This window comes from Chiloscyllium plagiosum, chromosome 36 (genome assembly GCF_004010195.1).
Source record: "Chiloscyllium plagiosum isolate BGI_BamShark_2017 chromosome 36, ASM401019v2, whole genome shotgun sequence".
Taxonomy (NCBI): domain Eukaryota; kingdom Metazoa; phylum Chordata; class Chondrichthyes; order Orectolobiformes; family Hemiscylliidae; genus Chiloscyllium; species Chiloscyllium plagiosum.
Window position 1 is genome coordinate 11,035,707 of NC_057745.1, and position 26,195 is coordinate 11,061,901.

Consider the following 26,195-nt stretch of genomic DNA (forward strand, 5'->3'; position numbering starts at 1 on the left):
ACCTAGCCTTGTTGACCATGTTCTGTTAGTCAGCACACTTCGTACAACTGCCTGAATCCCAGTGACCTCAAACATCAGCAGTACAGAACATAGTGCTCTCGTTTATACTAAATTGGTTTCAGCAATGAGAAAATCGAGACTCTCTTTAAAATGCAGCCAACTGTAAAATTGGTCAAGGAAGAAAAAAGATTTGAAAAGCTAACCCTGACTGTCAATGGATTAAACTGAAGGCCCCAGCCTCCCTTTAGGGAGACGATGAGACTGTCAAACTGAGAGAGCAGATGAGATCAGACTTTCAGACTATGAGACTGAGGTGATGCTAGACTATTAATCTAGAGAACCAGATAATATTATGGGACCTGATTTCGAATCCCGCCTCAGCAGATGATGAAATTGGAATTCAATGAAAATCTAGAATGAAGAGAGTAATGATGACCATGAAACCATTGCTGATCATCAGATAAAGAGCCTGTGTGGTTCACTAATGCCCTTTAGGGAAGGATCTGATTAAGGGTTACACTCAAAATGTCAAATCCTCCACCTCCTGATGCTGCTTGGCTTGCTGTGTTTTTCCAGCCTACTGCCTGTCTACTATGGATTCCAGCATCAGCAGATGTTCTTATCTCTAATTCTTATCTGATCTGGCCAAAATGTCAGCCCAGACCAACAGCAATGTGGCTGACCCTTAATTGCCCTTTTGACAACTAAGAATAGTAAATAAATGCTTGCCAAATCAACTGAGGCCCATTTGGATTAAAATGAGGGTACACTCTATCAACCTGATATTCCTAAGTGGTGAGGTTTATAGCTAAACTGAGAGTTCTGAATGTTCCAGATGCAAGGATCTGGGAACCAGTTATGAATCAACCTCAATATTTTACCACAATCTTGGATGCTGAGGGTACCAGAATTCTACCTTTCTCTAGAGCTGAGGATAATGACTTATGACTTAAGTACAGCTCTTCAGACTTATCCATGGTTCTGTGGTGCCCTTGGTGAATGGCATGAGGGCTTTTGGTTAAGGTCCAAAAATAAAATCTTGTGCAATTTTGAATTTTTTTTTAATAAGTAGGTCTTTTTGCTTTGAACCTTTTGGTCTCTTAGAGACTGAGTCACATTGTTTGCAAGCAGTGTTGCAAATTGAACCCTGAGAAGTAAGACTTCCTAATTTCACCTCGATGAATTACCCAATTATCCAGGCTTCAGCTCACCTGCTGAGACCCTAAGGGACTGACTATTCTGCATACTCCCATTCTCCACCCTCACTAGAATGCATCCAAAACTCTGCCTGTGAGCAAACTCACTCAAAATCTGTGCATCAATCATCCCTGTGCTCACTGACCTATACTGATTAAATGGCTTCTCCATTATCATATTCGCATCCCTGCATTTAAATTGTCATCCCCCACATCTATCTATGACTTCCTACAATGGTTTGGGATATCCCTGATCCTCAGGTTAGACCTTTTGTATATCTCTCATCTTTAATTGCTTAATTATCTGTGGCTGCACCATCAGATGCCAAGTCCTGAAACTCTGGAACTAACTCCCTAAATCTTTTTACCCTCCTTCAAGACCCTCTGAAAAAACACCTTTTAAAAATTTTTTTGGTTCTCTACCATGCTTGTCTTAGTTTCACATTTTATCTGATAATATTCCTGTGCATTACCTTCATCATCATGGTGATGATGTGCAGCACATTATTCCATGATATTTTTTAACAGGTTGACCTAATGTCCCACCTTCAGCTTCAGAAACATTTTCATTTGAGAATTTTGCCCAGTGACAGACAAGCTCTTGGTCAAAGCTGCCATTTCCAGTTATGATGCTGATTCACTGTAATACGGCTTCGGGTGCGAAAATCCTTTAGGTTGCCAACAGGCCGGGGAAAATTTCTGTTTCCTTAGGCCAGCTGATTCCATTTATTTTTAGCTCCTACTGTGTGGGAATCAAGAAAAATATAACAGCAATTAACATTACAGCAGTAAATCTAATCCAGTGCCAATTTTGCATTGGAAAATGTAACCTGAAGAATAACTTGCATTGGAATTTAGCATCTGCTGGTCGTTATGTCTGTTCCTTCCCCTATCTCTCCCTTGCTCAGTACCAGTTAAAAACTCAAATAATTAATGTTATCTTATTTTTCTATCTCTATCTTATCCAAACTTTTCAATTTGCAAGCAAGGTTGTGTTTTTTTGATGGGCTCAAAATTTACTTCCACATGGAATCATTGGAAACCAACCAAGCATCACAACAGTGACAGTCGCTGTGTTCCCAGTGCAATTTATGAATCACATTAAAGGAACTGTTGACAAATGAATATACCCCAGACTAAAGCATTAGCTCACCTAAGGGTTAAAACCAGTCATGAAGATTACTGTTCTCTTGATTTAAATAAAGAACCTGCCAATAAGGACAGACAACTACAATATAGCAATCATTTCCAGTAAGTTCCATTAAGCTTCAATTATATTTATAATTTTATAAATGCCCCTGTTGGGTATTCTGTTCATCTGTCTGATTATGCACATGAGCATTACATGCAATTTTAGAACAGTAAATCTCAACGATGTATCTGTGCTGCAATATTGTTGTCCAATGTGGAGGATTTGCAATCTGGTTACTCTTTAGGGGGTATAATAATTGCTTTCACTTCCAACACTGGTTCGGAGTCCATTCTGCTGATGAATTGCAACAAGCTGCCTTTTTTATTAATCTTCTAATGACTTTAAAGGTAATTTGTAGAAGAGTTAACCTACTGACATGTTAATTTATTTTTAATGTCTTAATCTGCATAACCTTAAGTTTCTAATTTGAAAGTGATGCCAGTCACCTGTTGTCTTGATGTGCGTCAACGGTAGTTTCTCTTTCCCCTGGATTTTCCCCTTCTCAGCTCAAGGTGCTGCTATTTAATCAGGTGCAGCTCCCTCGAGTGTCAGATCTTCAGCAATACCGGACCCGATTTTACATGGGTGTGCTTGTCCAGCAGGGGGATCCATAGCTAGTTTGATCCCATTCTCACCCATTCTTAGCAGGGACCTCTCTGTGTAGATTCAGAGCAAAACAACTGGGCTCATTCCCAACCAGACACTTCCATTTGCTTAGTACAGGAATGCTGAGGACCCCCCCCCCCCCCCTCCCTCCATGGCTATGTCTGCTGAAATCAGATAATGCAACACAAATCAAGGGAATTAATTCTTATCTAACTCACCATGAGCAACTTTGAGTGGACTAGTCAATTTAAATCTTATTCAGTGTGGCTGTCTATTTGTAGCCATTGGAAACAAACTGTCCAGAGTATAAAATGGGAATCCAGCTCAAATCAGCTTTTTTCTGCCCGGTGCATTTTTAGAATTATATGGAATCTACAGCACAGGAACTGGCCTTTCAACCCAACCAGTTTACATTAGTAATGATCTTAATACCTTGCATTATCAGCATAATGTTTCCTCTCATGCTTAGTCTAGCTTCTCCAGAAATGTACCTGTGCTAGTTTCTTTAATATTAAGTGCAAGCACATTATTCTCTTTTCCATCCTCTTTCACAGGGCAGAAGATACAAAAGTTTCAAAACATACACCAACAGATTTAAGAACAGCTTCTTCCCTGCTGTTATCTGACTTATGAATGGACCTCTCATATATTAAAGTTGATCTCTCACTGCACCTTCTCTGTAGCTGTAACACTGTATTCTACGCTCTGTTCTATTACCCTGATGTACTTATGTAATGTATGATTTGTCTGCTTAGCACGCAAAACAACACTTTTCACAGTATCTCAGTACATGTGACAATAATAAATCAAATCAGATCAAAAAATATCATCCACTCTCTTGGCAATTTCTCCTAAATTCTTGTTAAATTTATTAGTAACTATGTGCTGTTTTCAGTTTTCATCACAACGAGGAAGATTCCCTTGGTTTATATCAACAAAGTGTTATGTCAGTTTTAAGACATCTAATAAATGACAACTCCCCTTCTCTTTTTTAAAAGTCCTGACCTGTTCGCTCTTGTTAAATAACAGTAAAGACTCTGTTTTCCGGATCCCAAGCATCTGGAATTCTCAGACAACCTGCATCTGAGATTGAAAAAGAGAATTCTGGATGTTTGGGATCTGAATAATGGGTCTTTACTGTATCAGCAATTGGAAGCTAATGATGGATCAGGTGATTTATTAAAGCTAGTTCAAGCCAGACCTTGAAGCTTCCCCTACATGCTCATGATGATTCCCAGATTGAAATGGGAACCCGTTGGTTTGTACTGCTAGGTTTTAAAATGTACTGTCATCCTGTGGCAGCGACGTGTTGTGTTTGTCCAATAATTTTTCTCATACAACAGCTGGATTCATGTCACAAGCATATGCCTTACTCTTGTGTGATACCAGGAAGATTACTGTAGCTATAACCTCTCTGGTATCATCCTTGCAAATCTTACTTTGGACCCACTCCAGCGCTTCTTCAGCTTTCTTCATAAGATGGAAATGCGAACTGTTTTCAGCATTCCAAGTGTGATCTCAGTGGGATCCTCAATGAGACTGGGTTTATCCTGATCGGTGTAGCTTTGGTACCTTTGTCTGAAACACCAGGGAGGTGTTTAAACACGCGAAAGAACAAATGCTCTAAGCAGTATGAATGGAGATTTTATAAATTAATTGAATTTTAATGCAGAAAGACCGTGCATCTTTTTGTTTGAACTTTAGTGATATCTGGGCCGTGAACTTGAGATTTCCATCTTGCATTTTCAGTAATAACATATCTTGGGGAGTAGGGAGAGATCCCTCTTGATAGTATATAAAACAGAAAAGAAGAGCTATACTAGGGAAGTTTGGCTTTAGAAAGCAGGAGAGAGGGCAAATAAGGGAAAGAGTGTCTGACAACAATCCAGGAATATCCTTACTCTATGACCCATTACTAAACTTGCTTGCAATGATAGCACTGCATATATAATAATATGACTACAGAATCACAATTTGTAATGCTGTTCCCAGACTGGTGCAAGCGTTACAATGACCAATCCAAATTATTCCTCTATGTCATTAGTTTATGTAAACTTTTGACAACATTTTCAACTCAAGGGTGGGGTTTTGCTTTTTGGGTCATCCAATGAACTTTCAGTGTTTGGACAACAGCCTGATATTAATTTTGCCTGAATGGCCAATTAAGGTCAGAGGGCGAGCAAAGGACAACAGGCTTTCAAAACTGAAGGGCCCTACAGTGCATCTGTCCATTCTCAGCCCAATTTCATTTTTTTTCCACATTCATTGTTACTTTGAAAACTCAGACTTTGTCTGAAGAGAGCAAGGCTCACATTCTCCCTCATTTTCTCCGCTTGAGGGCCATACTGAGAACAAAGGAAGATGGTTGTGGTTATTGGAGATTAATATTTTTCGCTACAGGGTATTGACTGAGGTCCCATCATTTTCAGTTGTTTCTTCAATGACCTTCCTTCCTTCCTTCATATGGTCAGTTGTGGGGATGTTTGCTGATGGTTGCACAACCATCATCACCAGTCTTGTTTCATTACATACTGAGTAGACAGGCAGGAGGCTGGAAGAGCACAGCAAGCCAGGCAGCATCAGGAGGTACAGAAGTCAACATTTCGGGTGTAACCCTTCTTCAGGAATGGGGGTGGGTGTGGGGGGAGCTGCAGATAAAGAGGGTAGGAGGGGAAGTAGGGATAGGCAAAGACAGGTAGAGGATATGACCTGGTTGGTCAATGGGAGGAATGAATCCAGTTGGTAGCAGGGAGGAGTAGTAGGGAGGGGCTAGGATGGAAGTCAGGAGATGGGCAGGGAGGTTATTTGAAATTGGTCCCCATCCCTGACTCCCTTTCTAGCTGCTCCCTGCCACCAACCAGATTCATTCCTCCCACTGACCAACCAGGTCATACCTTCTCCCTGTCTTCATCTATCCCCACTTCACTATCGTGCCCCCACCCACCCCTTTATCTGCAGCTCCCCCCACATCCTCCCCCCGTCCTGAGGAAGGGTTACACCCGAAACATTGATTTCTCCACCTCCTGATGCTGCCTGGCTTGCTGTGTTCTTCCAGCCTCCTGCGTGTCTACTTTAGATTCCAGCATCTGCAGTTTTTTTTTGTCTCCTCACAGTATGTTTCCAAATGCAGCAATCTCTGGACAACGTTCAGGCTTGGGCTGAAAAATGGCAAGTAACATACATACTATGCAAATGCCAGGCAATGACCATCTTCAGCATGAAAGATCCAACCATCACTCCATGGCATTTAATGACATTTCCATCACTGACTTCCTGACTATCAACATCCTTAGGCTTTCCATTGATCAGACACTGAACTGAAATGGTCATATAAATACAATGATGATAAGAGCAGGCTGAAGGCTGAGAATTCTGCAGCAAGTAACTCACCTCCTGACTCCCCAAAGCCTGGCCACTATCTTGAAAGCAGAAGTCAAGTGTCCAATGAAATACTCCCCACTTGCCTGAATGAGTACATCTCCAACAATACTCAAGAAGTTTGACAGCATTCAGAACAAAGTAACCTGGTTAATTGGCACACTATTTAGCACCTTCAACACTCACTCCCTCTTACACCATGCAAAGTGGCAATTTGATGCACTGCAATAACTCACCGAGACTCCTGTGACAATATCTTCCAAACTCATGGGCCCTACCACATACTACAATAATGTCACCAGATGCGTGAAAACACTATTGCATGCACGTTCCCCTCCAAGACGCGCAACATCCTGACTTGGAACTATATCACCATTCTTTCACAGTTGCTGGTACCTGGAACCCCCTCCCTATAACCGAACTTTGGGTATCCCTACATTACATTGGACTGCAATATTTCAAGAAAAACAACTCACCATCACTCAAGATCATTTAGGGGTGGTTGATAAATGCTAGCAAAGCCCACACTTTCTGGATAATTAATTTAAGAAAGAACTGGTACTTTCAAATCTAGTGAAGCTGAAGTCTTTTCTGATTTCTATTCTATTTCCCCTTTAATAAAACCCCTAGACATGGAACTCATTGTCTCAAGTTTCCTAAAAACCAAACTTAGTTTGAGCTAATTAACAAATGACGTTATTTGCTCTCATTTTTCTTCTCCTTTTGGTAGTGTCCAACATCAAAGGGCCGTTTCAGATTGTTCTGAAAAATGTAAGCACTGCTACCTCTTGATTAATTTTCCTACATCTTCCCTCCCTCTAGGCTACTAGTGTCTGTTGCCTACTGAAGAGCAACAGGTATTCCCAAACAAACTGGATAGCAAGAACTGTTTCTACCTCAACTAGACCACCAGTATTTCAAAATAATGTAATGCTTTTGCTGTGGAACTTGCTTAGTGTTTTGGGTATTTGAGAGAATAGCAGAAAAGCCTTTTCAGCTGAAGCAAGATGAGTGCGTGAGAAAATAAGCTATTGAAGGCTATATAGGTACAGTTGGATGTAGTCTGATGGGTTAAAGTTCATCTGGAGCACAAAGGTAAGTACAGGCCAACAGGAATGAGTTTTTCTGTTCCAATGATGTTAGTTCATTACTAATTTATACCTAATGCAAATCCAGTAGCAATCACTGATAAAGAAGTTCCTACAGAATATCCAAAATGGTGACTTGATGGTTCTGCTGCCTCAACTGCTAATGAATGGGAAGTTCTCAAATCTCAGTTAGGACAAGCTGGACCATTATGCATCCATTGACTGAAATAGAGCCAATTAATATATCACTTCATTTTTAATTTTTCAGTTCTCTGCTCTTGTTTGCTGTGACTCAGCATCAAGAGACAACCGTGACAATTATGAGGGTTTTTTTTTTTAAACATGATTCTCAAAAATTAATTTTCTCTGGTCTTGCGCTTGAAATTGAGCATTGGAAGTTTTTTTTTGCCTTACCTCGTTTTTCTAAACGTTCATGACAGGTACAACATGTATGCTCTCCCAAAGCCCCATCAATGATTCAAGATGCAATGTCTGCACAGTCACCAAATATTGGAAAGATTTTATGTCAGTATGTGTAGAGAGAGCTTGGGAAATATGCTTCTGGCAGGAGTGGTTTGTACTGCAAAGAGCAGCCACTTAACATGTCACTATAACAGTTGGTGTCAATCTCACATAATCATACTTTGCACAGTCCATGAGACCACTGTGCTACTTACCATACCGATGTGTTTGGCATGTATCACAAGCGTTGACTTCAAATAAAGCTTGTCATGTTAGGATTTGCCATCAATTTTTAAAATCTGCTCTCATCGAGATGATGGCAGATATGTATTTCTGGCAAGGGATTTGACATGGTTCAGCTAATCCGACAAACTGAGATTGACAAGATCAATGTTTTGCTCTTTAGCTTTCTGGAGTTGACAAGGATCATTTGCTGAAATCTCCACATCTCTTTAACTTGTAGTTAATGGACGGCACCACTTGCAGTTGCTTGGTGTAGTTATAGGGTTTCACAGTTTTTGACTGTGTTATGACCCCAGCTGATGGTAGTACTGGACATGTCAGAACCCAGAATGAAACCTGGCTTCATAGATCATAATTTTGCAGTTTAGTTCCCATGGCGCTGAACATATTCACATGAGGCTGCCAATGTACTTTAAACAAAACAACATAAACGTTTATTACCCTAAAGGGTGGCACGGTGGCTCAGTGGTTAGCACTACTGCCTCACAGCACCAGGGTCCCAGGTTTGATTCCAGCCTTTGGCAACTGTCTGCTGGAGTTTGCACGCTCTCCCTCTGTCTGTGCTGGTGTGCTCTGGTTTTCTCCAGTAATCCACAGGTGTGCAGGTTACATGGATTGGCCATGCTAAATTGCCTGTAATGTCCAGGTGCATGCTGGCTTAGTAGATTCGCCATTGTCCCTCAGGATAAGTGGATGGGGAGGGGGGTGGGTGCCGGTTTGGGTTGGATGCTTTTCAGAGGGGTCGGTGCAAATTCAATGGGCCAAAAGATCTCTTTCTGTAATGCAGAGATTCTATGATTAGCAGACTTGGTAACGAAAATTGAAGGAGGATAATTGAGAGAGTTCAGCTGCCTGGAAGTGGCCAACTGGACTGCAGCCAAAGGACGCCCAGAAAAGAGATCTCTCTCCAACACCAGCATATTGACTGTTTTTGCATTTTTAAAGATTGAAAAGGCTGATGAGGGGGGCATCTTCCTGCTCAGGCAGCGTCTTGGCTCAAGTCTGCTGCTCCTCTGAAGCTGGCAGATCTCTTTGGCACCCTCTAGCTTCAGCCTCCTGCCATCTTTAATCAGATAGGGAATCGATCTCTGTGTCAATTAAGTGGGCACAAACTCCAAAAGGAAGCTTGGTCACAGATAGTGAGGGGGGGGGAAGGTTCGGAACCAAGAGACAGACCTGATGCCCGTTTCCACTCAACCCTGAGCATTGGCAGGTGGTTCAACTGTGGAAGTCCTTGCCCTGTCTCCACCACCCAGACTTCAAGCAAAGGGTTGTTATCTACCAATCGGTATGTGAAACACATACTAAGTGCTGAAGTCCAGTTGACTGCGCACATTTGCTGGCAGAATAGGATTAAAAGCAATGACGAGTTGTCCTTCACTTGAACCCACACGGTGATCTTGTCAATCCAATGTTCTGGCTGCAGTCAGTGAACACGACGCTGCCTGAGACTGAAGTTCTGACCTTGAATGCCCTGAATAATGCCTTTGGTTGTTTGAATACATTTTACCTTTGACAGATTCTGAATAAACAATGTCAAATCAATAGTGAGTAGTTATGTACACTAGCACCACCCTCATATGGTATTCCTAAAAATTGGCTTTCCCCAAGACCAGGAGTGGTCAAGTGAATTGTGATGAATCTTTTCTTAATTTTACTTTATGCTGTATGACTTCTGTCATTCATGTATGTGCCATGGTGGAGACTTTTCATGTATTTCTCATGAAAAATTACACCTGACAATAAATTTCTATTCAATTCAGATATTCAAACTCTTATTCCATGGGCTACCAATCATGTAAAAGCATGAATGTACCAGTTAAGAGTTTGTTATCTTTTCAATGAGTATTTCAGTTGAATTTGCATGCATAAACCTCAGGACAGCAAGGCCTCTTTAACTGTATGAGTAATGAATCACTGAGGTCCCAGAGACCTGATAGTCTAGCCAGTGAGAAACGTTCCTCTAATGAGATGATTGACTGACAGGCAGGTCCAACCTATTGTGATCAATGAGTCAGACAACCCAAAGGGCTGACGATTTTCTTGTGAATCTATTCAGCTTTACTGCTTAAATAATGTCTGAATTAGACAAAATACACTTGACGTTTGTCATGCAAACCCAACCTCATACACAGCCTTCTACATTGATTAGCTAACAAATAGATTCTTCATTACCTGATGGGATAATTCGTCACTGCTGTTGTTATTTGCTACATCCAATACTAGAGAAGAACAGGCATAAACAAAAATGAACAGAACACTGAATATGACCAAGATTCTATCAGTCTGGGGTGGGATTTTAACTCTTTTGGCCTTGACAAGACTGTTTCATTTCAGCCAGAAATAGGATGTGGATGTGATTAGCATTTTTTACCATTCCTTGTGTTTTTATAATTGAGACACCACCATTGAAACCGTTTGGATTAGGAGCATGAATTAACTACACAGAAGACAGTATCCCATCACCAAGTCACCCTTTACTTACATGTGCACCATTCATGGGCTCTGACCAGCCAGCTCGGAACCAGTCCCCAGACCGAGGAGGCTCTCCGAATCTCCTGTTTATAATATTTTAAACAAATTACAATACACAGTTTACAAAAAACAGTTAACATTTACAGCTGTATACAACAGCAATTTTACAAGGGAGAGGAGCAGCAAAGCTAGGCCCCAAACCTTACCGTTCAACCAGTTTACAGGGAGAGGAGGACAAACCTCAAATCCCAGTTCCACATAAAAGACAGTCATAATGACATTTGTACATAAAAGGACAATCCAGTTACATAAAAACAGTGCATATAATACAGACCCAGCAAGCCCCCATCCCTCCCACCTTCCGGCCACTCTAAGGCAGCCTGCCCCTACGTACCTTCTGGCTCTCAATCCACTCCATTCCCCTTCCAGTTCTCGGTCCGCCCTGACACACCTTTCGACCACCTCTAGGACAGCCCACCCTGGTACCTGCCCAGGGTGACAGTGGTCAGGACGGCCTACCCACCTTCTGGCTTCACTAACCACCCTCAGCACCTTTTGACCACCTCTAGGACAGCCCGCCCCGGTACCTGCCCGGGATGACAGCGCTGAGAACGGCTACCCACCTTCTGGCTCTCGGTCTGCCCCTACGTACCATTGGGCTCCGATGTACCGTCTGGACAGTGGGCTATCCTGGCTCACCTTCCAGCCACCTCTAGCACAGCCCGTCCCCTTCCCTGGTACGACAGCATGCTGATTAGCCCACAAGCCTTCCTGAACTCAGCCCACCCCTACGCACCTTCTGGTGCTCGGGGGCTCTGACACCTTTTGACCATCTCTAGGACAGCCCGTCCCGATTACCCCTTCTCGGGACGACAGTGTTCAGAACGGCCTACCCACCATCTGGCTCTCAGGGCAACTGGCATCAGGGTGGCCTACCCACCCTCCAGCTTTCGGGACAGCCTACCAACCTTCAGGTTCACAGGATGGCCTACCCACCCTCCAGCTCTCAGGGTGACAGCTTTCAAGATGACCCATGAGCCTCCCAGCTCAGAGTAAAGCCTGCCAGACCCAGGGACACGCAAGATAGTGCAGGTGATAGACCCAGGCAACACCACAATACAGTTAATTACCAAAAAACAGAGTCCTTTTTCTGGTACACAGTCCAAATCTATACAGTCTTCAAAAATATAGAAGACATTTTCAAGAAGAGTCCACTCCAGTATACAATGTGCATTGTCAGAAATAGAGTCCACTCTAAACTGCAGAGTCCGTTGCTAAAAACAGAGTCCGCAACCAAGGGCAGAGTCCATTCCTGAAGGCAGCAAATGCACACCCCACAGCACACAGGTGTTCAGTCTCCTTGGAGTCCTGGCTCAGCCTTGGAAAACCAGGCCCACTCACAGGAACAGTACATTGTACAGGTGCAGTTGACTCACAGGGGTTTGATCCATTCCCCAAAGGAAAGGTGTTCTCCCAAACTCCAGGATACAGCAAGTGCTCTCCTCCCAGCACACACACACAGGTGTTCAATCTTCAGAGGCCCAGTCCCAGGGCTAGGCCTCCCCATAGGAACAGCTCCTCTGGTAAAATGTATGTCTTCCACAAAGACTCAGTCCAAACACCAATAAAAAGTGAAGACACATACAAAAAAAACAAAGAAAACTAGAGTCCAAGGGCTAAGCCCTACTACAAAATTAACATTGTCCTTTTCTCAAAGAGAAAAGAGCAATACAGGCTGTAATCAGCTAGTGAAACAACAATCCCCTAATGAGAACTGAGTTACACCTGAAACACATTGTGTGCATCAGGAGTTTAACAATCAGTCCTCACTAAAAGGAATGCCAGTTAACAAACTGGCTAAATAATTCAGCCAGTTCAGGATTCAGGCCAGAACAAGTAAGGGTGGCAGTTTCCTTTCCTAAAGGATATTACTCAACCAGATGGGTTTTTCTAATAATCGTGAACAGTTTCATGATTATCATTAGACTCTTAATTCCAATTATTTTTAAAAGTTGCATTCAAATTCATCTGCCATAACAGTATTTGAACCTTGGTCCCCAAAACATTACCTAGGTCACTGGATTAATAGCCCACTAGAACATTGCCTTCCCCCAGTTTCTTTCCTGGATATTGTAAGGGTCAGGATGGAACTCCCCAGATAATATTACCCTGCCAAAGGAAATAGGACTTGGGTTTACTGAACATTTAGTGAAAGCATTAGCTGAGATCATCTAGATTTTAAGTAAACATATAAATTTAATATTATCAGAAATGATGAAATTTTGGTGACTATAGGAAGAACGTAAATTGCCAAGCTCAATAATAAAGAAAAGATAACTAGCTCTGATTTCAATGATAGGACCCAAATGTCAATCCCTACTTAATACAAATACAAGACAATAAAAGGAGACAAGGATGTTTATGAAACAACAAAGTAATATCACCTCATTCCTCATCAGTGTGAGACTCAATAGGTTCAGATTGCATCTGAAGTAGAAGTGACTGATATCTCTCCATTAATGAGTCTAATTTAATGTTTAATTTATGTTGAAATATTTATAATGGATGTTTGGTGTTGTTTGATTAAAGCATAATTCAGAACCTGGAGATTCATTTAAGAGTAGACCATGAGAGCAAGATACTTTGTAGACCTCAGATTTAAGGAGTTGGTTAGCTCAGTTGGCTGGGTAAGCGTGATGCCAATAGTGTGAGCTGCAACTCCAGCACCAGTTGAGATTACCTTGAAAGTCCTGCCTTCTCAACCTCACCCCTTATCTGAGGCATGGTATCCCTCAGGTTAAAGTACCACCAGTTCTCTCTCTCTCTCTCTCTCTAATGAGAGAGCAGCCCTATGGCACAGCAGGACTATTGTGACTTTAGGCATAAGTGTGCACTGCAGACTTATAATAGTAAAGGGACTATTGTCACTTTACTAGACCTTAGTACTCCATCTGAGGTCTAGTAAAGTGACAATAGAGTGGTGCTGGAAAAGCACAGCAGGCCAGGCAGAAATGGAGGAGCAGGAAAATCAATGTTTCAGGCAAAAGCCCTTCATCAGGATCAGCCCTTCCTGATGAAGGGCTCTTGCCCAAAACATTGATTAGAGAGAGTGCTGAAAGAATTTACAAGAATGGCTCTAGAAATGAGAAACTTCAATTATATGAATAGGTTGAAGAAATTGGGACTGTTCTCTTTGAAAAGAAGGCTAAGAGTAGATCTGTTTTCAAATTCACAAGCAGACTGGATAAGAGTAGATCGAGAGAAACTTCCCCTAATTGTAAATGAAACAAGAGCTAGAGGACTTTGATTGAAAGGGTGGCACGAGAAAACACTTTTTCACTTAGTGAGTGGTTAAGTATGGAAATCACTGCCAGAAAGTGTGGTGGAGACAGGTTCAACTGGAGCATTGAAGAGGGCATTGGATGTTTATTTGGATAAAAATAATGTGCAAAGGTATGGGGCAAAAACAGGAGACTGGCACGAGGTAATGATGCTCATTTGAAGAGCAGGTATCGGCATAATGGACCAAATAGCCTCCTCCTGGACTGTAAGACTTCCGCAGTTCTGTGACTTATCTGAAGTAGACAATAGAGAATAGGTGCAGGAGTAGGCCATTCTGCCCTTCGAGCCTGCACCACCATTCAATATGATCATGGCTGATCATCCTTAATCAGTATCCTGTTTCTGCCTTATCTCCATAACCCTTGATTCCACAATCCTTGAGAGCTCTATCCAACTCTTTCTTAAATGAATTCAGAGACTGGGCCTCCACTGCCCTCTGGGGCAGAGCATTCCACATAGCCACCACTCTCTGGGTGAAGAAGTTTCTCCTCAGAAGTAGTGTTGGTAATTGTCATCCTAAGGATCCTCAAGAAAGCAGCCTGTCTTGACTCTTTCTGCCTTTATCATGGGCTGTTTTCCCTTTGGATTGAGAGAGGGACAGATATTAAGGGAGATCGAAGTGGCTGGCACTGTTGCTATTGTCAGTGCAGGTGGGAAAGTGTCCCGAGTGAGTGGGTGATGGGCAGCACCGAGGGCTTGCAGGGTTATTGGTATCAGGAGTTGGTTGGGCGTTAGTGAAGGAAGGAAGATGTTGCAGTGAGAGTGACAGAGCACAAACCTGGATGGGAAATGAATGCAGTGGCAGAGATAGAGTGCGGGTGAGGCTTTGGAGAGAAGGTGGTAGTGGGAAAGGTCATTGACTTTCGTCCTACAATATTGGGCATTCCTCTAGATGGATGACACTGCACTGACCCAGGTAGCAACCTGGTACCAGGCTGGCATGGTCTGGTGTGGTAGCCTCCACCGCTGCTCCGGTGGGTAATGAACATTTGGCCGTCTTGTTCACCAGGGTGTTCAGGCAGTGTACAGGCACCTGCCTGGAAAGCGGGTGCCAATTTTTCTATGTCTGCCATGACAGGTGCAAATATTAGAAATCGTGTCGGGCAGCTCCAGGCTGACAGTGCATTTTAAAGACTGTGCCAGTGGTGCCTGTCCATTCTGAGATATTCCAGCAGTGGCAACTTGCTCTAAGTGCTGCACATGGTAGAATAGGGCGGGGATTGGTGAGGAGGGCACCATAGGGTTAGTATTGAATGAGGTTCGTTTGGTAAGTTACAGTCTAGACATCCCGCTGGGTCTATTGAAGAGAAACCCTCAATAAAACATAACAAAACTGACACACAGCTCAAAAAAAAGTAAGATTTAGTTCATTATTATCTAAATGGTGAAAGATTACAGAGCTCTGAGATCTCATGCACAAATTGCAAAAGGTTGGTATGCAGGTATAATGAGTCATCAGAAAAGCTAATAGAATATTATCATTCATTGGAGAGGAATTAAGTCCAAAAATAGAGAGGTAATGTTACAGTCATACAGGGCACTAGTGAGACTGCATTTGGCTAATTTACGCAATATTGTCAACTGATTAAAGGCAGGATGTCATTGCAATTGAGGCTGTTCAGAGAAGGCTTCCGAGTCTCATACCTGGATTGAGTAGGTGGTCTTATAAGGTGAGGTTGGACAGGCAAGGCTTGCACCCATTGGAGTTTTGGAGAGTAAGAACTAACTCTATTGAAAAAATTCTGAGACGTCTCCTGACATAGAGAGGATGCTGCCTCTTGTGGCAATATCCAGACTATAGGTTACTTTTTTAAAAATTAGGATTCACTCATTTAAACAGAGATGGGGTGATGTGTTTTTCACTTAGAGTGTCATGAATCTTTGGAACATACTTCATGAAAAGGTGATGGATGCTGAGTCATAGAGTCATAGAGATATACAGCACAGAAATAGAGTCATCTGTCCAACTTGTCCATGCCAACAAGATATCTTAAATTAATCTAGTCCCATTTGCCAGCATTGGCCATATCCCACGAAACCCTTCCTATTCATGTATCCATCCAGATGCCTTTTAAATGTTGTAATTGTACCAGCCTCCACCACTTCCTGGCAGCTAATTCCATACACATACTTTTCTCTGTGTGAAAAAGTTGCTCCATAGGTCCCTCTTAAATCTTACCCCTCTCACCTTAAACGTATGCCTTCCAGTTCTAGACCCCCCCCCCCACCCTGGGAAAAGATCCATGTCCCTTATGATTTTATAAAACTCTATAAGGTCACCCCTTAGTCTCTGACACTTCAGGGAAAACAGCCCCAGCCTATTCAGCCTTCCCCTATAGCTCAAACCCTCCGATCCTGGCAACATCCTTGTAAATCTTTTCTCCCGGTACCCCGAGCTAGTGAGGGTAGGAATAGGAGGATAGAGCAGATGAGTGCATGGCTGAGGAGCTGGTGCATAGGAGAAATATTCACATTTTTGGATCATTGGAATTTCTTCTTGGGTAGAAGTTACCTGTATAAGAAGGACAGATTGCACCTGAATTGGAAGGGAACTAATATACTGGCAGGGAGATTTACTAGAGCTGCTTGGGAGGATTTAACCTAGTCAGGTTTGGGATGGCGGGGGGTGAGTGGTGGTGGTGGTGGGACTTCGGGAGATACTGAGGAAAGAGATCAGGCTGAGATCAATACAGTTGGGAAAAGGAGCAATTCAAAGTAGGCAGCAACAACACAGAAAACAAGGTAGGACTGATAAATTAAACTGCATTTATTTTAATGCAAGAGGCCTAACAGGTAAGGCAGATGAACTCAAGGAATGGTTAGGAACATGGGACTGGGATATCATAGCAGTTACAGAAACATGGCTCAGGGATGGACGGGACTGACAGCTTGTTGTTCCAGGGTATATGTGCTACAGAAAGGATAGAAAGGGAGGCAAGAGAGGAGGGAGGAGTGGTGATTTTGATTAGGGATAACATTCCGAGCTGTATGTAGGGAGGATATTTCTGGGAATGCATCCAGGGAAGTTACTTGGGTGGAACTGAGAAATAAGAAAGGGATGATCACCTTATTGGGATTGTAGTATGGAGTCATAGAGTCACATGGTACAGAAGCAGACCCCTTGGTCCAGTCAACGAGGTAAAAGCAATGACTGCAGATGCTGGAAACCAGATTCTGGATTAGTGGTGCTGTCGTCCATTCCGACCGACCTTCCTCAACTAAACCAGTTCCATTTGCTTGCGTTTGGTCATATTCCTCGAAACCTTTCCTATTTGTGTACTCATCCAAATGTATTCTAAATATTGTAATTGTACCTGCACCTATCACTTTCTCTGTAGAACAGGCAGGAGGCTGGAAGAAGACAGCAAGCCAGGCAGCATCAGGAAGTGGAGAAGTTGACATTTCAGGTGTATTCCTTCTTCAGGACTGGGAGTGGGGGTAGGGGTAGCTGCAGATAAAGGGGGTAGCAGGGGCAGGGTGGTGAAGTGGGGATAGGTGAAGACAGGTAGAGGGTACGACCTGGTTGGTCAAAGGGAGGAATGAATCCGGTTGGTGGTTGGGAGGAGTGGGATGGAGGGGGAGTGGCTGGGAAGGGAGACGGGGGATGGGAAGGGAGGTTATTTGAAATCGGAGAACTCATTGTTGAGTCCTCCGTGTTGTAGGCGCCCAGGCGGAAGATGAGGTGTTGTTCCTCCTATTTGCGGTTTGGTTCGTTGTGGCAATGGAGAAGGCCGAGGATGGTCATGTCGGAAAGGGAGTGGGAAGGGGAGTTAAAATGGGCGGTGTCTGGGAGGTCCGGTCAGCCCCTCCGGGCCCAGCTGAGATGCTCAGTGAAACATGCCCTGAGTTTCCGTTTAGTCTCCCTGATGTAGATAAGACCACATCGGAAGCATCGGATACAATAAACTAGGTTGGAGGAGAGGTAGATGAACTTTGTCTCACCTGGAAGGACTGTTTGGGGCCCTGGATGAAGGTGAGGGGGATGGTGTGTCAGCAGGTTTTGCATCTTTTCTACTTGCAGGGGAAGGTACCTGGGGGTGAGTGGTGGTGGTGGTGGGACTTCGGGAGATACTGAGGAAAGAGATCAGTGGGGGTGGTGTTGGTGGGGAGAGTGGACTGTCGAAGGGAACGGTCCTTGCGGAAGGCAGAGAGGGGTTGGGAGGGGAAAATGTTCTTGTGGGTGGCGTCTAGTTGGAAACTAGTTGTCCACCTGCCACTCCAACCTAGTTTACTGCATCAAGTCCTCCCGATGTGGTCTTCTCTACATCGGGGAGACCAAATGTAAACCTAGGGAATAGCTCACTGAGCGTCTCAGCCAGGCCCCACAGGGTATGACCAGACCTCCCAGTCAACACCCATTTTAATTTTCCAACCCACTCCCTTTCTGATATGACCATCCTCGGCCTTCTTCATTGCCACAACGAACCGAACCGCAAATAGGAGGAACAACACCTCATCTTCCGCCTGGGCAGCCTACAGCCCAGAGGACTCAACATTGTGTTCTCCAATCTCAAATAACCTCCCTTCCCATCCCCTGACTCCCTTCCCAGCCCCTCCTCATCCCTCCCAATCCTCCTTGCCACCAACCAGATTCATTTCTCCCATTGACCAACCAGGTCATACCCTCTGCTTGTCTTCACCTTTCCCTACTTCACCACCATGCCCCACCACCCCTTTTATCTGCAGGTCCCCCTATACCACCCCAGTCCTGAAAAAGGTTTATACCTGAAACTCCTGATGCTGCCTGGTTTGCTGTGTTCTTCCAGCATCCTGCCTGTCTACTTTGGATTCCAGCATCTGCAGTTTTTTTTTTGCTTCAATACTTCATCAGTTCATTCCACATACAAACCACCCTGATGCTGCCTGGATTGCTGTGTTCTTCCAGCATCCTGCCTGTCTACTTTGGATTCCAGCATCTGCAGTTTTGTTTTGCTTCTCAGTTCATTCCACATACAAACCACCCTCTGTGTGAAAAATTTGCCCCTCCAGTCCCTTCTAAACCTTTCTCCTCTCACCTTAAAAAATATGTCCTCTAGTTTTTAACTGCCCTAGGAAAAAGGCCATTTCTATTCATCTTATCTACATCCCTCTTGATTATATAAACCTCTAAAAGATCACCCCTCAGCCTCCAGTGCTCTAATAAAAAAGGTGCTAGCCTATCTAGCCCCTCCTCATAACTGAAACGCTCCAGTCCCAGTAAGACCTGATAAATCTTTTCTGCTCCCTCTCTAATTGAATAATAGCCTTCCAAAAATAGGGCAAGGAGAACTGGACACAGTACTCCAAAAGTGGCCTCACTGAAGTCTTGTATAACCGCAACATGATGTCCAACTCCTATATTCAATGGTCCGAGCAATGAAGGCAAGCTTGCCAAATGCCTTCTTTACCACCTTGTCTACCTATGATGCAACTGTCCAAGAATCACGTACCTGAACAACTAGGTTCCTCTATTTGACAACAGTACCCAGGGCTCGACCATTAATTGTATAAGCCCTGCCCTAGTTTGTTTTACCAAAATGCAAAACCTCACACTTATCCAATTAAAGTCCATCTGCCACTCTTCGGCCCATTGGCCTAATTGTTCAAGATCTCTTTGTAATCTTAGGTAACCTTCTTCACTCTCCATTAAACCACCAATTTTGGTGTCATCCACAAATATACTCGCTATCCTCTCTGAATTCTCATCCAAATCATTTATATAAATGACAAGAATCCTGGTATAATTTTGAGACAGAAGTGGATAGATTCTTTTGAAGCAAAGGTGAGGGTCGAGGGGGTGAAATGTTTTTGGAATGGGCGGGAATGTGGGTTTGTAGTTACAATCAAATCAGCCAAGATCGTATGGAATGGCGGAGCAGATGCGATGGGCCAAATGGCCTACCCCTACTTATGAATCATGTGTTAACAGCTGACCCAAAACTAACCAACTTTATTGATAGCAAGTACTATTGATCTAACAGAAGTCAGCAGAGACAAAGAAGGCTCACCAACTTTAATTTAATTATAATTTGTCATAGACTTTCCTGACATGCCTACCAATATGATTAAAATGTTCCACAATATTTTCAATAACTCACTACATTCCCCCAGGGTTGCCTGCTGCAGTCAATTCTGACCTGTCAGACTCCTGGACCCTGGAAGGCCCAATGGTCCCTTCTGTGCTGCAGTGTTCTATAATCATTGGGCTGTGATCTGGAAGCTTTGTGAGTCTGGGTTTATCACCATGAGTAATAAAACAGCAATAGCTTACTTGTAACTACTCTGTTCCTGATGAGGTGAAAGATATTCGCTCTGTGAGCCCATCTGCTCTAACATTGAGTTCTCCAAATCTCAGGGAGGTGTGATGGAATGTAAATAATGTGGTTTCAGAAAAGTTGCTGCAATGGTTTTACAAGATTTATAGAACAGGTCATTCATATTGAACTTATTTATAATCTCCAGCAGCTTCTATTTTCCTTGTACATTTCTGAAAAGCAGTCTGAATACTAAGGTGAACAATGTTTATTGAGAAGGCAGGAACTCAATATAAATTCATGATATGGAATTGAGTTTGAATGATAAGATTTTTAAAGAAAATATTTCCTCACTTGCTTGCATAGTTAGCTGGCGTCTGGTGCAGTGGCGTATGTTTGTGATGCTGGAACTGTTGTGTGAGGCTTTAGGACCCTGGAGCAAAATTGTGATGATGTCTCAGAGCTGCCCCTCATTGGACATTTATAGCACAGTGTGGGCAGAGTTAAGAAAAGAAGAAAGAAGTACAAGCATTAGGTAGCAAAATACATAGTCTAGTCTTTTAGTGTCATAACTGCAATATTAGAGCCTAGTATGTCAATGACTACCATGTATTTAATTGGTAGTTTAAATATGTAATGAAAAGTATTATAAACATCCTGATCCCAAAGATGATTCCTAACATTGTCTACTTTTTGATCACCCTGAGGCATGCCACCCGTATCTTCCCTTAGCAGAAAAGAAAAATAAAAGTTATACTTTCACTGGAAAACCCAATCTAGGCATCAGATTAAATAAGTCTATCAGTGCTTTAACAAATTCTAACCTCTTGACTTGTTCACAAAGTTAACAAACAAGCTAAAAAAAATCTTCAAAAACAGGCTTAAGGTAAATCGATTGAAAAAATTGGGAATAAAAATTTGATCAAAGCTGTGCTGTTGTCTAAAGAACACAACAAGCATCAAAGCAAATTATTTCCAAGCCAACATATATATTCATGCTTTGGAACAGATATTCAAAGAACATATCAATTGTGCAATGGATCATGTCTCTTTACATGAGGAACAAAAACCCAAACAAACAACCTCACTTTTTCCTCAGAGAATTAACACCATCACCCAATTTTCTAATGTCAGAAAAAAACTCCACATTCTCAAACATTCCTGTAATTACATCAATGTGAGAACCCTCAGCAAGCACTGTTGATCTAACAGAAGTCAGCAGAGACAAAGAAGGCTCACCAACTTTACTTCAAGAGTTGTTATAATTTGTTATAGACTTTCCTGACAGGCCTACCAATATGATTAGATTAGATTAGATTCCCTACAGTGTGGAAGCAGGCCATTTGGCCCAACAAGTGCACACCAACCCTCCGAAGAGTAACCCACCCAGACCCATTTCCCTCTGACTAATGCACCTAACACTATGGACAATTTAGCTTGGCCAATCCACTTGACTTGCATATTTTTGGATTTTTGGAGGAAACCAGAGCACCTGGAGGAAACCCACACAGACACGGGGAGAATGTGCAAACTCCACACAGACAGTCACCCGAGGCTGGAATCGAACCCGGGTCCCTGACCCAGGATTCATATAGATGAATTAAGTTAAAGACTCGAGAAAACTCAAAGATAAAAGGAAAGAAATGTACCGTAATGTTGCAAAAAGCAGTAATACCGTTAATTAATTTGAGAATCTAAATAAATGTTAACTTTTATGATCTGTTTAAAAAAAATGTGGAAAGGAGCTTTATGTAAGACCTTCAGGACCCTGGAGGAGTATTGTGATGGTGTCCCGGTATGCTCTTCACTTTGTTGAAATAGTACAGCATGGGGCAGAGTGAAGAGGAGAATAGAGGAGCGCAAGCAGAGGAGCTTGAGGACTGGGCTGCCTAGCATTAAGTAGTAGAGTTGTCGAACAATCTTGCAAATTTGTGTCACTGATAGACAGGGTGGTTAGAAGGAGATTAGCATACTTGTCTACATTGCTTAAATAATGGTCCCGATAACTCTGAGTGTAGGAGTTGGGACATCATATTGAGTTTGTACAGGACATTAGTGAGGCTGCTTCATGGAATCCGTACAGTGTGGAAGCACGCCATTTCTGGAGCAGTGCATGCAGTTCTGGTTACCATGCTATAGGAAAAATATTATTAAATTGGAGAGGGCTCAGAAAAAATTTACCAGGATGATGCTGGAAATGGAGGGTTTGTCATATAAAAATAGACTGGATGGGGTAGAATTTTTTTCACTCGAGCGTAGGAGGTTGAGGTTGACCTTATACAGGTTTATAAAATCATGAGGGGCGTAGATAAGTTGAATGGCCAGTGTCTTTTCCCTAGGATGGGGGGAGTTCAAAACCACGGGACATATTTTTAAGGGGAGTGCAGAAAGACTTAAAAAGGACATGAGGGACAACATTTTTACACGGAGCGTGCTTTGTGTGTGGAATGAGTTGCCAGAGAAAGTGATGGATGCAGATTTAGATTAGATTAGATTAGATTACATTACAGCGTGGAAACAGGCCCTTCGGCCCAACAAGTCCACACCGACCCGCCGAAGCACAACCCACCCATCCCCCTACATTTACCCCTTACCTAACATTACAGGCAATTTAGCATGGCCAATTCACCTAACCTGCACATCTTTGGACTTGTGGGAGGAAACCGGAGCACCCGGAGGAAACCCATGCAGACACGGGGAGAATGTGCAAACTCCACACAGTCAGTTGCCTGAGGCAGGAATTGAACCCGGGTCTCAGGCGCTGTGAGGCAGCAGTGCTAACCACTGTGCCGCCGTGCCGCATCACTGTGCCACCGTGCCGCATGTTTAGTTACAACATTTTAAAGACATTTGGATAGGTACATGAATAGGAAAGGCATAGAGGGAAATGGGCCAAATGCAGGCAAGTGGGACTAGTTTAGTTTGGGAACACACTTGATGTGGACTAGTTGGACTGAAGGGTCTGTTTCCATGTTGTATGACTCTGTGATTCTACAATTAAGGTAAGAATAAGTTTGCATTCTCTTATATCTCTGAATACCATGTATTGTAGTAATTAATGTTAAAAAAAAAGATGCACAACCACAGAGAGCAGTCTGTGCAGCTGATGAGCAGGAATAGAGCGTCTAGCAAAGAGAATGATGTACAAAGTTGCTTTTAAGCTGGAGGTCATAGCATTTGCTACCCCATCAAGTAACTGTGCTGCAGTGTGGGAATTCATTGTTCATGAGAAACTGGTGCAAAAATGGAAAAAGGAACCTGTCCTGAAAAAGATTCCCGAGATTAAATTTGGCCTGAGAACAGGAACAGCAACTGGTCTGATTTTGTGAAGCTTAGATCAGTCTGACTCCTTGAGGATTGTTAAAATGGTTACATTGTCATCCGAGAAGCGATGTGTGTGTACATGTTTAAGTGAACTAACTGACACCCAGAGACTAGAAAGGATTTCAGACCAACAGCTAGTTAGTGCAACAGCTTTATATGAAACAAAATATCCTAGTGTTGCGACAGCAGATAAAGATTACTCTGAGACTAGCAAGAGAGCCTAAGGCCACAATTATCAGTTTCCAACAGCTCATCAATAAGAACACTAGGAAAACACACATATCTTTGAAGGGACATTGGCAACATCGATGAAGCACCCATGAATTTTGATATGCCCAGTAATCAAACCGTGGAATGGCAAGGATCAAAAACAATTCTAGTGGAAGAACAGGATACAAGAAGACAGGATTCATTGTGACATTAGCCTGCAAGGCCAATGGAACAAAATGAAAGCCTGTGGTAATTTTCAAATGTGAAACCATGCTGAACAGCAAGTTCCCTGCAGGAGTTATTTTTTGTACAAGCTCATGACAACTGCTGGATAGATAAGTATGTAGTGAAGTTACGGATCGATCAGGTGTGGAATAGGCATCCTGGGGAGTTACATGAGAATGCAGCTTCTTAACGAGGGATGGGTTCAGATTCCTTATAACTGTGAAATCAAGAGATGCCTGTGAAGAAACAACACCCACGTCGCAGATGTACCAGGAGGGTCTAATGTCAATAGTTCAGTCTTTGAATGTGAGCCTTGGCAAGTCATTTGATGATCATGATTTGCACTGAAAGGAATAGATGGATGGTTGATGGAGAGAAACAATCAGGCAGGGAGACAGATGGGAATTTGGCTTAATATCTCGTGTAAAAGACAGTACCTTTTACATTTCAGAATTCTCGTAGTACAGGACTAAAGTATCAGCTTTGAATTTGTACTGAAGCTCTGCAGAGGCCAACTGCTTATGATTGGCTCATAAGTGTTGCTTGGTATCTGCCATTTACTAAAATGCATTGGGACCTCACTAGCATTTGATGTCAATCCATAATTGCCCTTGGAAATCACTTTCTTCAACTGGTATTGGGCTTGCTAGGCCATTTCAGAGGGTAACTCTGAGGCTACCACATCACTGTGAGTCTGGAGTAATGTGTAGGCCAGATTGGGTAAAGATGGGAGATTTTTCTTCCCTAAAGGACAAATAGATTTTTACAATGAAATGCTAACTTTTTATTCACCTCCATTGATATAACATTTCTTTTTAGAAACTTATTAAACTGATTGAATTTGAATTTCCCAGCATGGAATTTGAATTTACGGTCACAGGTTTCCACAGAGCTGGTACATTCATTGAAAATTTGAAGAGTCTGGAGCTGGAAAAGCACAGCCGGTTAGGCAGCATCCAAGGAGTAGGAGAATCGACATTTCAGGCATAAGCCCTTCATCAGGAATGAGGCTTGTGGGCTGAGGGGGTTGAGAGATAAATGGGAGGAGGGTCAGGCTGGGGGCAAGGTAGCTGGGAATGTGATAGGTAGATGAAGGTGGGGGTGAAGGTGATAGTTTGGAATGGAGGGTGGACCGGGTTGGTGGGAAGAAAGATGGACAGCTAGGACAGTTCAAGAAGGCGGTGCCAAGTTGGAAGTTTGGATCTGGTAGAGGTGGGGGGAGGAGAAATGTGAATCAATGTGGATTTCACCAGTTCCCTGGCTCTGTCAGCCTGGGAAACTACAACTATTGCAGAGTCACCAGGCAGTTACCCTCCTGGGTTTGCAGTTTCCACCCCCTTCAAGAGAATAGCCCACTACCCAGTGTTGGCCCTTAAGGACCACAATTGGCTTCAGTTGGCGGAAGGACAGATAGATCTTTCTGAGCACCTCCTACTCTGGCCTTCCAACCTGGTTCCTGAAGCTGCATGGGAAGAGTGGGTAATGGCAAGGACTGTAAAGTTCCAGGCCTATATCTCTGTATTACTAACTCTGGATGAATAGTGTATTGCTGAACCATTGATGTCTGATTTATTCTGAGGAGGCCTTGCTCCAATGCTCCCTCCATTCATTGGAATCACCGTGAGTGTTTGGATAAGGGGTGCCATCAATTCTGCACTATCAGAAGGACAAATTTTCTACCTCTGGCTTCCTCAGGACAGATAAAGCAACACTATTAAATACATGTCAACCTCTTGACCATCCTGATCCCGGCCACTTACAATTACCAACTAGCTTCTTTTTACAAGTGGCAACCCAAAATGATCTTCCTTCTCCAGTCATCTTTATGATGTTCACTGACCCGCAATTTTAATTCCTTTCTCTCTTCCGTCTATTTGTCTAGCCTGAGAAAGAGATAAGGAAGCAGTCGGACTAATCTGCAGCTTTCGTAGCAGAAAACAAGAAAGTAATTACAAATTGTTTTCATTTTCCCAGAAGCTCAATTCTGAGCATTCTGTTAACTTGCTGTTGGCAGCTGGAAAACATTGCAGTCGATTTCTAAAAGAATGTGTCAAAATAAATGAAAATTTTCAAAGCAGCTAACAACTCATGTCTAACGAATAGGCTGAAATCCCTGAGGCTGTCGCAGAATGTGTTGCCAAGGGTCGTGTGGAAAAGCCACAGGGGCTACTTTTAACATTTTGCTCAAAATGGCGAACTGCATCAGTCGGATGTCTACCTT

General features: G+C 43.0%; 1 protein-coding gene and 1 long non-coding RNA gene across 2 annotated transcripts in view; one reads left to right on the forward strand and one right to left on the reverse strand.

The window, feature by feature from the left end:
* Nucleotides 1-26,195, forward strand: part of LOC122540954 (NT-3 growth factor receptor-like) — a 741,002-nt gene that overhangs the window by 104,805 nt on the left and 610,002 nt on the right. The gene's annotated exons all lie outside the window — the stretch shown is intronic.
* Nucleotides 981-12,150, reverse strand: LOC122540955. Its single transcript, XR_006309471.1, has 3 exons — nt 12,077-12,150; nt 10,651-10,723; nt 981-1,938 (listed from the first exon to the last, which is right to left on the reverse strand). It is a non-coding gene; the product is annotated as an uncharacterized LOC122540955 (long non-coding RNA).